Source organism: Echinops telfairi, unplaced genomic scaffold, assembly GCF_000313985.2.
Source record: "Echinops telfairi isolate 266 unplaced genomic scaffold, ASM31398v2 ScPeMD7_7468;HRSCAF=8506_0, whole genome shotgun sequence".
NCBI classification, from domain to species: Eukaryota; Metazoa; Chordata; class Mammalia; order Afrosoricida; family Tenrecidae; genus Echinops; species Echinops telfairi.
The window spans coordinates 31,237,371-31,251,074 of NW_022111369.1; the positions used below are offsets into that span (position 1 = coordinate 31,237,371).

Below are 13,704 nucleotides of genomic sequence, written 5' to 3' on the forward strand. Positions count from 1 at the left end.
ACTTTTGCACAAATATCAGAATGCAGAATTGAAGATTATAATGATATGAAGATAAAATAATTGCACTCCGTGGCTTCATTTTTAAAATGCAGGATTAGAAAAGTGACAGGTCGAAGTTAAGGTAAATTACTAGTTCAGCGTATAGGATTATACGGAATCTGGTCAAATAACCCCCTTGCCGGGCTCTCTGTCACTGAAAAAGAGTGACTCCCACAGGAGCGAGAACAGAGACTGCCTGCCCCGCACTCCCCTCAGAAGGAACGCAGACCCACAACTTCCTCCAAATGACTTCCAGCAGCAAGTCCTCTGCTCTTGTCAATTACTCAAGCAGTTCAGCCTTAACCGACATGTTTAGGTCACCCAATATTCTTTATTTTCCAAAAGCGTTTTGTTACATTGGATGACCCAGGTCTGAAGGGATTTTTCTAGTGTTTATTTTAGATGAGCAATATTAATCTTACCCAGATAGCCATAAAATCACCATTTAACCCACTTAAAAGCCTCCGGTTCAAGAGGCATATTGGTTAATGTAGTTGGAACTCCCATAAAAAGTTCAAAGTAGAGGAGGGGTGTCTCAAAGGGGAAACTGGGAGTGTAAGTGGGGTTCCAAATGCATAAAGGTAAATCGCATAAAAGGTTCGCAAAGCAGCATTGTTTAATAAAGACAAGCAGAAGTGATCGAATGTGTGACAAGAGGGGTCTTGCTAAATAGCTTCACAGTAGTATATCCATCCACTGGGAAGATGCTATCTATACTCACAACTTTTTCTCCAGAAATAGATTTGCACTTACAGAAAGCTTGCCCAAAAAGAGGAAGGATTCCCAAAACGCTGCCCTTGGATTCCCTAAATGTTAGTTAGCATTTCACCACAGTTACTTGATGTTTCAGACACAATACATTTGTCCCCCTGAACTATTTGAGAGTAACCAAGAGAGAGTATCTCTTTACTGCTAAATAGTTCTGTGTTCACCAAGATGTACTTTTACAGTCCACAGAGTGTGAGCCCATTTTATGTTCCACCTGCCTGAGATTCATATTTCTACTCTTTCTCCCTCGCAAAATGGAAAAGTCTTAAACTAGAGAGTATACAAGTATTTCAGGTGTATTTGCAGAGATGGATCTGTATGGAAATACTGCCCTGTTTTATAAAGTACAACTCAGGCATCCCGACTGACTTTGCAAGTGGGGCGGGGGTGGGGGTGGGGACAATTTGAGCAAACCATAATGACCTAATCCCTTCCTTGAAATTCACTTTCCCCAGAGGGTCTCCAGCTGACAGCTGCCACTCTAAATCCCCAAAGCCAAGCTCACTCCTTTTAACACTGTGCACAAAGAATAATCAATCCTGGCAAGCCGCTAAGATAAGGCCAGAGACATTAAAATAAGACTCTTTAAGAAAAAAGCAGCTTCGCGTTGGTTGATTGGCCAGCTGATTCTGATTCTGTGTGGCAAAGGAGAACTCCTCTCACAGGGGTGTCTTGACTATCATCTTTATGAAAGCGGACTGGCAGGTCCTTCTCCCATAGAGCTGAGGGTAGGTTTGAAATGGACATTTGGGCCAGCAGCTGAACAATTAGCCACTCCAACATGAGGGCTCCTTCCAAATAGCCAAAGCTAGCAATATGAAATAATCCTAAGAGTCGGATGAACTGAGATCAGGTTGGACAAACATAAAGACGAGATCTGCAGGTCCTTTCTTGTGTAGCTCTCCCTCAAGCAAACAGACGTTTACCAACGAGATACCAGTGGTCTCCCATCCTAAATACCCAGCCGCCTGAGAAGGGCTTTCCTTCTACAGATCTGTGACCACCTCATACAAGTCTAGTTTGATACCTGAAGGCAGCCCTCCCCAAAAAGACCCCCTTGCCCCAATTTGGTAGAGGATTAGCACAGGATCCATAATTCAATTTAAGAAAACTTGTTAGCATCCACTGGTTGAATTTTTATTGTACTTGACACTGCATTGAATTCTGTTGTTGTTGTTAAGTGTACTTGAGTCCGGTTCTGACTCATAGTGACTTATGTACAACAAAACAAAACACTGCCCAGTCCTGTGCCATCCTTCTAATTGTTATGTTTGAGCCTATCGTTGGAGCCACTGTGTCCATCCATCTATCTTTTGGGGGACCTTCCTCTTATTCGCCGCCCCTCTACTTTTCCAAGCATGATGTCCTTCTTCAGGGACTGGTCTCTCCTGATAGCATGTCTAAAGTAAATGAGACAAAGTCTCTCCATCCTTGCCTCTAAGAAACATTCTGGCTGTACTTCTTCTAAGACTTGGCAGTCCATGCTACGTCAATAGTCTGCCAACACCATAATGCAAATGCATCAATTCTTCTTCTGTCATCCTATTCCATGTCTAACTTCTATAAGCATATGAGGCAATGGAGAATACCATGGCTTGGACCAGGGGCACCTGAGTCCTCAAAGTAACATCCTTGCTTTTCAACACTTTAAAGATGTCTTATGCAACAGATTTATCTAATACAATGTGTCCTTCACCCTCTTGACAGCTGATTCCATGAGCATTGATTATGGATTCAAGCAAAACAAAAATCTTCAACAAGTTCAAGATTTTTCATGATGTTACCTACTGGTCTAGTTGTGAGGATTTTTTTTCCTTTACGTTGAGTTGTTATCCATACTGAAGGCTGCAATCCTTGATCTTCATCAGCAAGTGCTTCAAGTCTTCCTCGCTTTCAGCAAGCAAGGTTGTGTTACCTGTATTATCAGAGGTTAGGAGACTTCCTCCGACCTGGATGCCATATTCTTTTTCATATAACCCAGCTTCTCTGAGATCTGCTCAGCACTGAGGTTGAGTGAGTATGGTGAGAATATCCAACCCTGATGCACATCTTTCCTAATTGCAAACCATGAAGTAGTCCCTTGTTCTGTTTGCACGACTGCCTCTGGATCCATATGCAAGTTCTGCAGGAGCACAAGGAAGTGTTCTGGAATTCCCATTCTTCTCCAAGTTAACCACAGTTTGTTATGTTCCACGCAGCCTCTACATACTACTATATTCTCAATTTGATACCATCATAGCTTGTGGGGAGTGGGGTGGAGTCAACTACACTCCCCAGCAACTGTGTGTCACCCCTGGCACCTTTGTCAGAGAGTGGGCATCGGAGTCCCATGTGTTACAGAGCAATCCTGAGATGCACAGGATGCTCTTGCCTGTAATCCTTACAGAAGTATATTGCCAAGCCTTTCTTCCCACCAGGTGGGTCTGAACCCCCAACCACGCGCACCACCCAGGAACCTTTACATTCCAATTACAAAAACTTAGTGTAAAAAAAAAAAGGTATCTCTGAAGAAATTCCCTATCATAGCCCAATACCTCTACAGTAGGAATTATTCCAAAGAATGAGTTCAAGTCCCAGAAAAGTGAAGCAGAATGCCCAAGGCCACACAACAGCTTGCGAAGCAGCCACACCTGGCTTTATACTGCCTTCTCCAAATCCTCAGCTTTTTTAGGCAGATGTGAGCCCAGCTGCCCTTTGCATGGCCAAAAACAGTGTTTCAGAGAACAGCAGGTTTTCTGCTGCTCCTACAGAGCTGCATTTTTGGCATGTGACGCTAAGCGCTCTGACTTCAGCCCAGAAAAGGCAGCATGCATGGCCTCCATCTGACTCTTCACTCCTCTTGGAATGACATTGTGTCATCACGGGGAAATGCACTGATACCAAAATACAGTCTGTTAGCCAATGTCCTCTAAGCATAACATTGCCTGTTTTAATAGGCCAAAAGGGGCCGATGGAAGAGAGAGGCTTCACTGTGGAGACCTGGAGGCTCTTGCAGTGCTGTTTTAAAGCTCTCAAGTTTCAACAGAGCAGCATTTTTCTAACAATGCCATTCTCGAAAAGGCTTAGTTATCACTAACCAGGAAGCACAGGCAGCACGAAGCTGTATGTGGAGAGGGAAGCCAGGAGATGTTGGGTTCCTGTGTGGGCTCTGTGGAGGAAGGCTGGTCCTGTGCTCGTGGACACGTCTCACCCTCTTTGGGACTTATTACTACAATGTGATCAAGGGATAATTCTATCAATCCAACCACTTCACAGGGTAGCTCTGCGTGTCACGTGTAACTTTAAAACCTGTCAAAAGGCAATGACAAATAAAACAATACCGGGCGCCTGCATTATCAAGGAGTTCTTTAAGAGTCTGACGGCTTGTCAGGAAGCCCCAGTAGCTTCTTTATCTCATTAATATCCAAAAGATGAAAATAAAGGCTCATGCTACTTTTCATCAATCACTTGTTACATTTTGGATTCATGCTCAGTATTTAATATCTATTTGCTGCTTACCTATGTCCAATCAGTCCAGCAACTCATGGTTTGTTTGTTTTTTTTGGGGGGGGGCGGGGGCTTGTTTTGGGAGAGGGGGAAGTACCAAATTCAAGTATCTTTTATAGATAGCCCTTTATGAAGTCTCAAACAGGGCAAAGGAGAAAAATATCCAGATGAGGAAGACCATAATGGTTAAAGATGAAGCCTGAATGATCAATTCACCCCATGATTGAATGCGGTCACAGATTTGAAAAGTTTACAAGATTGCTTCAGGGTACTCTCACCACCTTGGTTGGGACATGACCCAAGCACCCCAATTTCCAGCAAGGGCACTCCCAGGCAAGTTCCTTGGGGAGAAGCTACTCTTTCTTGGGCTGGCAGGGGAGTGGCAGCAAACACACTCTGCCTGAAGGTGGAGCATTTCACACTGCTGGTTGGCAGTCAGGAAGAACTCCCTGAGGGCAGCCAGCGCTGTGGAGACATGACATGGATTGGGGGCTCCCGCTTATACAGCCTCTACCCTAGCCCACCACACCTGCTCAGACTTAAGTCTTAGATGACGTCTTTTAGGAGAAACTCCCCGCCTCTCCGTTACTGCCCACGCTGTCCACCTTCTCCTGCTCACACTTCATAGCTCCCTGCATCTTCCTCATCAGTGCCCTCTCTGCTGTACTGTCCTTGCGTCTACATGGCAAGCTCCACAAAAGCAGGGCCAGTTCCACCACTGAATGCCGCCGGCCAGTCACAAGCAACCAATAGGCACGTGCCAGCAGGTTTCGATCGCAGAAGACCTTTTGCACAGAACTCAAGACACGAAAGTATGTTTGCAACGTTTAGAGCCTTTGATACTTGCTAAATGCTGTAGGCTGGTTTGAGTTATCACAAGTCTACAATGTTGTTGGCAAATTACATGGAAATCAGTGTGCTACAGGCAAAAGGAGATTGTTTTCTGCTGTCTTTCTTTAAAAATATTAAGATTACCCTGATATATATATATATGCAATATTGGCCCAAAACAAAGACGGAACGAAACCCAGAAACTGACAGTGTTATGAGAAAATGAAAAAATAAGCCAAATCTGTTGCCACAAAGTCCATACAATATTAATAATGGCTGCAGAAGAGTAAACTGCCCCATGGTGTTCACAGGGCGGAAACCTCTACCTAAGCCAAATGCTTATCCACTGCACCACAGGCCTGTGAAAGAGATATTTAAATACTCAGAGGCATTCAAAGGCTGTGATTGATGGAAGGATACACTGTTGTAATCTCTAAAGCCATCAGTTGGATAATCTCTCTCACTCCTATCAAGTTGATTCGGGCTCACAGCAACCCTATAGGGCAGGGTAGAACTGCCCGTGTGGGTTATCAAGACTCTAACTCTTTACAAGAGTAGAAAGCTTCATCTTTCTCTCAAGGTGGTTGGTTGGTGGTTTTGAAATGCTGACCTTTCAGTTAGCAGCCCAATGCGTAACTCACTGTACCAACAAAAAACCCCAGACTAACTGCCATTGAGTCGATGCTGACTCATAGTGACCCTCTGTGGTTTATAAGACTGTAACTGTTTACAGGAACAGGAAACCCAGTCTTTCTCCCATCGAGCTTGTGGTTTTGAACTGTCCACCATGTGGATCACAGACCAACATCTGACCACTACACCATCAGGGCTCATCAATTTGGTAATAGCCACCAAATTCTCAATACACATACCTTGACCTAGCAATCTGACTTCCAAGATCTGACAAATATATATAATATATAATTAATATATATATATATATGTATATCGGTATCAAATGGCATTATGTTTTAAATCATGATTTGCCTATAGCAAGATACTGGGGAAAATCTAAAGGTTCACCTACAGGTAACTAAAAACTGTGGTCACCCATACCTTCAACCGAGAAATAGTATATGCCTTTGTAAAAGAATAAGGAAGTTCTTTATATTTCGATTGGAGATCATCTCCAAGATACACTGTAAGAGAGAAAAACAAGCAGGGCACAGTACGTACCAGCATTTGCGTAAGTGAACAGATTGCCAAAGGAACATGTCTGTGTAAGTAACACAAGAAATCCCTCACTCCAGCTAGTTTTCAGAAAGGAGAACTAGATGACTGGGGATTATGGTTAGTGAAGCGTCCCACTGTGTGCCCTCTTTAACATTTTAAATTCTGAATCAAGAAACATGTTATTGTAAGGTGCCATCAAGTCTGTTTAGACTCATAGTGACTCTATGCACAACAGAGTGAAATGTTGACTCACAGCGACCCTACAGGACAGGGCAGAACTGCCCCCGTGAGTTTCTGAGACCTTAGAAAGCCCTGCCTTACTCCCCCATATGTATGACCTCCTCATAAATGACAGCAGAGAAGAACGACGTTCAAAGCACAGCTGACTGTCTCCAGGCACATTTCACTTTGCTCCAGCCGTCCGCTATGTCCATTTCTTCATTCACCCAAAGGCTTCCCTGCGGTCATCTGTGCCCAGCGTACAGGTCAGTGCTGTGGGTTAGCCACACGCAACATTCACCCCAGTGTCAGCCGTGATCGCTCTCGACAGGGCTGGAGTAGGCCTTCCCTAACAGACAGGAAGCGATTCTGCTCCACCAACTGGACCGGAAAGTCCTCAAAGGAGATAAACACCCCCCCCCCTTTTTTACAAAACCAGACACATTCAGTGACTGAGCAGACAGGGTTGAATTGTACAAAGCATCCTTGGACTGTTTTGAGGAAGAAATAAGGTAATACACATTATCAAAGCTAATGTTATACAAATAAATATAGGCAGTAACCAGGAAGCCTCTATGATCAGCATTTCCAGAGACAGGTTATAGGAAAAGACTAAAGACCTGACTGAACAAGGTTCTGACTTAAAATTAACTACATTCTGTGAATGCATAATAAATTCTCTAAATAGCTGCGGCAGTTCCAAGAACACACCCATATAGGCTGGGTGTGCCTACTTGGGCTGGAAAAGGTATAAAGGCATTCATGGTATTGTTTCTCCAGAAGCTGTAAGCCCTTTGGGCAACTATGTAACAACCTACTTCCACACCCAGAATTGTAGAAGAATTTGTACAATATATGCACACATATACCACACAAAAAAAAGGAGCAGCAGCAGCCAAACTCACAATCACTGAATGGATACTGGCCAACAGCAACTCCATGGGGCAGGGCAGAACTGCCCCTGTGAGTTTCTGAGACTGTCATTCTTCAAGGGAGTAGAAAGCCCCATCTTTCTCTCTTGAAGTGGCTAGTAGTTTCGAACCGCTGACCTTATGGATAGCAGCCCAATGCATAATCACTACACCATCAGAGCTCCTGTTGGGAGCCAAATAGTCCAAACCAAAATAAAGTAAAAAACCAAAACCTAAAAGCTTACATTTGTTAATATGGTATTAATATTGAAACAAGGATATGGAGTAGAACACCAGAAATAAAGCCAGTCAACAGTTGTCTTACAGATAAACCCTCTTATTAGGAAAGCTGTACTTCCAAATTTCATTGTGAAATCCACCCCCCAATGTAAAACCTCCTATCACCCAATATTTTTTCAAATAGCAATTAATAAAAATATTTCCTAAAGACTAGTTCCAATTCATAACAAAGCAGTGCATGTAGGCCTCTTTTTACATGTATTTTCAACTTCAAACTATCTGCAAGACATACAGAAATCTCTATATTATCCAAATAAAATTTTCAAGGAGAGGAGGAAAAATGACAAAAGACAAGATTATTTCCTGACAAAAACTTAGTGAGGAAAGACTAAGCACGTCTACTGACAGAGGGAGGGTCTAGGAAATTGGAGTTGGGTGGCAACAGGATACTGCCAACACCATCTGCCCCTTCTCTGGGGTCTTCGGTCTTCCCTGGCCTGACTCTCCACTGAGTGGTCACCCTTGTGGTCCTCACCTGTCTCCACCTTCAGGCAGGGCTAATGTACCTCTACATTTTCCTTAAGGCCTTAGCACATTCAGAACTAATTCACACATACAAGTAATTAATAGGTGAAAAACCTATGGATTTGATCTGGTTATTTTATGGCATTGCTAACAAAATTTAATTACAGGAACTAGCTAAAAACTAACTATGCATTTCTTTTATAACACATCCTCATCTCCCGAGTTTCCCGTGGGAAACATATAAGCACACCAAGTCACAGGAAATGTAGGCTAATAGCTCTACCTTTTTAATAAGGTTTAATAAGTTCAGTTATAGGAGCCCTGGTTATGCACTGGGCTGCTAACACAAGGTCAGCAGTTCAAACCTACCAGCTTCTCATTGGGAGAAAGATGAGGCTTTCTGCTCCTGTACAGATTTAAAGCCTCAGGAACCCACAGGGACAGATCTACTCTGTCTAACAAGGCACTTATAAGTGGGATGGCAGTGAGTTTGGGTTTTTTGGTAATAGGCAAACTGCCCTTTTATAGGTAAATTTATATTAACCATTCAACTAAAGCAAAATAAGCTAAAATTGAAAAGGGGGAGAAATCTAGAACACTACTAATGGGCAACCTTACAGGAAGAGATATTTTGAAGTATCAGTTCTTTAAATATCAGAATGACGGACTAGAAGGTTTACTGTTCCTTTGCAAGTTTACTATTCCTATTTGGTCATTTTGATCATAACAGTGAAGTAATTTTATTTAATTAGTTTCATAGTTATGAAGATCTTTTTATTTTTCAAAAACATGAACTTTGGCAGAAGCTCATATTTTACACTCTGAAATATTCTGAAACAGTTGCTTTGATTTCTATGAGAAGTAGGCATTTTTTAATGATGAGACCTAAGATCTGGTTCTTGAGGTGTGGTTTAAGTAAAGATAAAAAGTATCAGCTTTCCACATATGTAATTGGTAATGCAAGAAGATACAGTTACGCAAATGAAAAGTAGACTAAAAATGCTTATTTCATCCATCTTAATACTATGTTTCTTTAAACTATATATTCCTTTATAAATTTTATCATGTCTGCAAAGCTTCTAAATGAAACCCATTGCTGGCAGCCCTGAAGACAGGAGAATAGCCCTCTACAGTTTCTAAGGCTGCAATCTTTAGGTGAGTAGACTGACTCATCTTTCCCCCTTGGCAGAGTGGCTGGTGAGTTCTAACTGAAGTCCTTTTGCTTATCATGCCAGAGCTTACTTGACGGGCTCCAGAGTTCCTACAGTTTCTGCACCATCCTTATTTTTAAAAAAGTTATTTTTGAAAGTTGGTGCAGGGTTAGGTGCAGAATTGTTTTTAGTTGTTACTTATATAACATGATGGGACTTCAAAAATTCGGTGGGAAAAAAAAAAGTAAAACTAATGGAATTTTTTAATGAACTTTTTTGAAGTCCCCTGGTAGGTCAAACTAACTTCTTATACAAGTTTCACATGGGGGAACCGATTACAAGGATCTACATGTGATCTCCTCCCTAGGGGACAGACAACCGAAAAGTGGGTGAAGGGAGACGTCGGACAGGGCAAGATATGACAAAATACCAATTTATAAACTATCAAGGGCTCATGAGGGAGGGGGGAGCGGGGAGGGAGGGGAAAAATGAGGACCTAATGCCGGGGGCTTAAGTGGAGAGCAAATGTTTTGAGAATGATGAGGGCAATGAATGTACAAATGTGCTTTACACAATTGATTTATATATGGATTGTGATAAGAGTTGTATGAGCCCCTAATAAAATGATTTAAAAAAAAGAAACCAGAGAACTGCACTTTAATATAAAAATACATTTTTTTGAGGAGCTGATACCAAGGGCTCAAGTAGAAGTTAAAAAAAAAAAGTTTAACATGGAATACCGTATATACTCGTGTATAAGCCTAGTCTTCCAGCACATTTTATATGCAGTTTTTGTGGTAAAATTTGGTGCCTTGGCTGATATTCGAGTCAGCTTATATTCAGTGTACACGGTAACTGAAATAGGATTAAAGACATTTAAGTAGCTGGATTTAAAAAAAAAAGGTAAGAAAAAACTTACCATTATTTGACAGTAAGTAATAGTAAATCTTAGTTATTCACCAAATTGGTCTTCATTATATTATAGTAAGGAATCAGAAATTCCAGGGGTCTAAAACTATGAAACACTATGTCTTTGATGAGAGCTCACATGTGGCCCCTCAAATGTTTTTGTGGGGTATGAATGTGAATGATCCCATGATTGGCTAAAAATGCACCGCTTTTTAAAATAACCAAACCAGCATCACAAAGAACAAGTCTAGACACTAGTTTCATTCCAGTAATAGATAATAAACCAACAAGTTCTTTCAAATGGTCCATGCTATATGATCTATCTCCCCACCCAAACCAATTCAACTCACTAAAATAGTATTAAAGAGTTTTATTTACAGATGTTATTTTTATTTCCTGAGTGGGAACATCAATTTCTAAAGTACAAGTAGCTTTTCAATGAAAATACATCACTTCAAGGAAGGTATGAACATTTCAGGGATTTGATCACCATGCTCACTCCACCCTCATTCCATATCATATCACCAATACCACCTCCTCCCCGCCCACGGCCCCCTCCCCTAACGCTGACTGCCCTCAACACACACACAAGTGCCCTCTTGGAAATCACGTCAACGATGGCTCTGAGGCTAAAACAGCACTAAATAAACTTGGGGCATCCGGACAGGCTTTATAGATACAGAACCCTGTACTGCTGCTCCTTTGCAGGTCTGCGTCATGCCCAGGAACCATGTTGAATTCTATGCTTCAGAAGGCGCCTGGACAATTTCTTCTTGGGGCTGAGCAGAAGCTACAACTATAGAAGCACTAGAAAAACTTCCCATCAGTTTCTGGATGAGGTTGAAAGAAGCTGAAGTCATACCAGAAAGATAAGCTACTTAAATCCATGCTTTGTCTGTAGGAACATAAAGATTTTATCTTGGGCTTATTCCAGCAGTAATTTTGGGCTAGGTGTTGGTTGTCTGTCTCCTGGCATTGGTGAATTTTTAAAACAAAAAACAGACGCTAGGGTGGGGGAGGCAACTACTACTGAAGGGGCAAGTTCGAGGCAATATATACTCCAAGGCACCACTCTGAGCTACAAACTACCCCAGGGATTACTGATTCTGTAGCAAACACAGGAGGGAAGGCGAACAAAGATGCCCTTACCAACTTACTTTGGAACAATGCCTCCCTCCCCGGCTTTAATGCTGGGTAACAACTAGGTTGCTTACTAGAGCACAGAGGGGGAAAGGGCCCAAGAGCACTCTGAGAAAGTGAAATTCACAATACATTCTGAGTGCTGATAGGTCCTTTATTAAATCCCATCATAAAAGAGCACTGAAATGTAAGAGACTGCTTTCCTTTTCCGAATTAAAAACAAGCAAATAAAAACCAAGACCTGAGCTAATCAAGTCCACTAGCACTCGGTAGACACGGTCGTTTCCTTTCTCATACTGTCTTTGTATGTGTGAAGTTGGAGGCTGAAGGGCAGACTTCCAGCAAAGCTCGTTGTGTTTACCAGCAGGTTTTCTAAGCCACTGGAAGTGAAAACACCTTCCATTAGAAAGTTTAGAGGGAAAAGTTATTTGCTCAGCGCACCAGTGTTATATTTATTGCATGTGCATATAAGGGGCTGGGCCTGTATATGGCTTTTAAACAGTTATTCCTGAATTTATTTGAAATAGGCATTTGCTATGTGCCAAGGAGAAACTTTTCTTGGTTTGTCAAACAAATTTACCGCGTTATCTCTTTAACATTATAGCAGCGCAGACATCTGTACTACAAGTGGCCACAAAGATGACGGTCTAAGCACCCCTGGGCACTCCTACCTCTCTGTTTGGGCACACGCTGCTCAGTGTCCTCTGGCAGGCTCCCCTCGCCCTGCCCCATGGATATGTGTGCCGGACACGGGCAATGCAGCAAAGACTCACGCGTGCTCTCTGGACTCTGACCCACAGCTGTGGTTCCACATGCCAGCCTTTTTCGGCGTCTTCAGGCACATTCTCTTTGTATCCACCGCCATTCCCATTTTCTCTTTATGACACAGAAACACTAAAACAAACAACCCCACCCCCAAAATAGGCTACACGAACAAAGAGGCATTCCACTGCTAACAACAAAAGCAAGTGCCCTTGAAAACTCCCTTAAAATATGGGAGGATCCAATCAGAAGAAAGTGATACTTTGGTCACATAGAAGCACCACTGTGCCCCTCTAGGTGATAAGTGACCGGGAGCCCAGGGCACTGCTTTCTTGCCCAGATGTTAATCCCGCTGCTGCTCCCAGGGTGCGGATGGGAGGGAGCACATTCCAACCTTTGAAAAAAATGGTTTTTTACCTTGAAGTTCTTTAATTGGTAGAGTCACCCTCCTCCTCTCTTTTAATCGACATATGGGTGTAAATAGGAGAAAGAGGAGGCTTTCTACTCCCATCTCAAGAGTTACAGTCCTGGAAACACACGGGAAGTTCTAACCTGTCATATATGGTCACCATGAATGGGCATCCCCTCGATGACAGTGAGTTATTATATATATATATCGCCACAATAATGCTGTCTTCAGAAAACAAAACGCACTGCCACTGAGTGGATTCCCACTCACAACAAACCCTGGTGGTGTGGTAGGCTCTGTGTGGGCTTGCTCACCGCCAGGTTGGCAGCTGCATTGCTGAAAAGATTTAGTCTGGAAACCCTAGAGGGCAGTTCCACTCTGAGAGGAATGTTGTCTTAAGAAACATTAAATAAGTCTGAAATGTTTAATTGGCTCCTGGGTGGCTAAGTTTTACTTTTTTTTTATTATCATCTCTCAGACCAAACTTTGAGACGTCACAGTGTCAAATCATTGTTTTCCTTTCCAAAAAGCTCCCAAAAGCCTTTGAAATACATCACTGTCTTCTGGACTTAATTAGAGCATTGTCTTGGAATAAAAAGAAATTATTTACAAGGATTTAAGTCACCAGAAAATTCTCTACTGCCTACTAAGTCCGGAGGTAACATACTTCCTAAATCCTTTAATGACATAGTTCCTTCTGAAAAAGGCCAAACAGGTATCGCCCATGTTCAAATCAATCAAGGGAGAGGGAAGAGTTTGTTACAATAACATCTCCTTTCTCATTATTTCTAGCCAGTACATCTCGGCTGTTTTGTGGTTGGTGGAAGAGGATTCACTATTGTTTAACCCAGGGATCCTCAAACTTTTTAAACAGGGGGCCAGTTCACTGTCCCTCAGACGCGTTGGAGGGCCGGACTATCGTTTAAAAAAAAAAACTATGAACAAATTCCTATGCACACTGCACATATCTTATTTTGAATTAAAAAAACAAACGGGGCAAAAACACCAGCGGCCGGATAAATGTCCTCAGCGGGACACATGTGGCCCGCGGGCCGCAGTTTGAGGACGCCTGGACTTTAACCTCAACATATTTCTGTCTTTGTGTGTGTGTGTGTGTGTGTGTGTGTGTGTGTGTGTGTGT

General features: G+C 42.4%; 1 protein-coding gene across 6 annotated transcripts in view; it reads right to left on the bottom strand.

Moving 5' to 3' along the window:
* Positions 1–13,704, bottom strand: part of AFF1 (AF4/FMR2 family member 1) — a 266,587-nt gene that overhangs the window by 62,516 nt on the left and 190,367 nt on the right. The window lies entirely within an intron of this gene.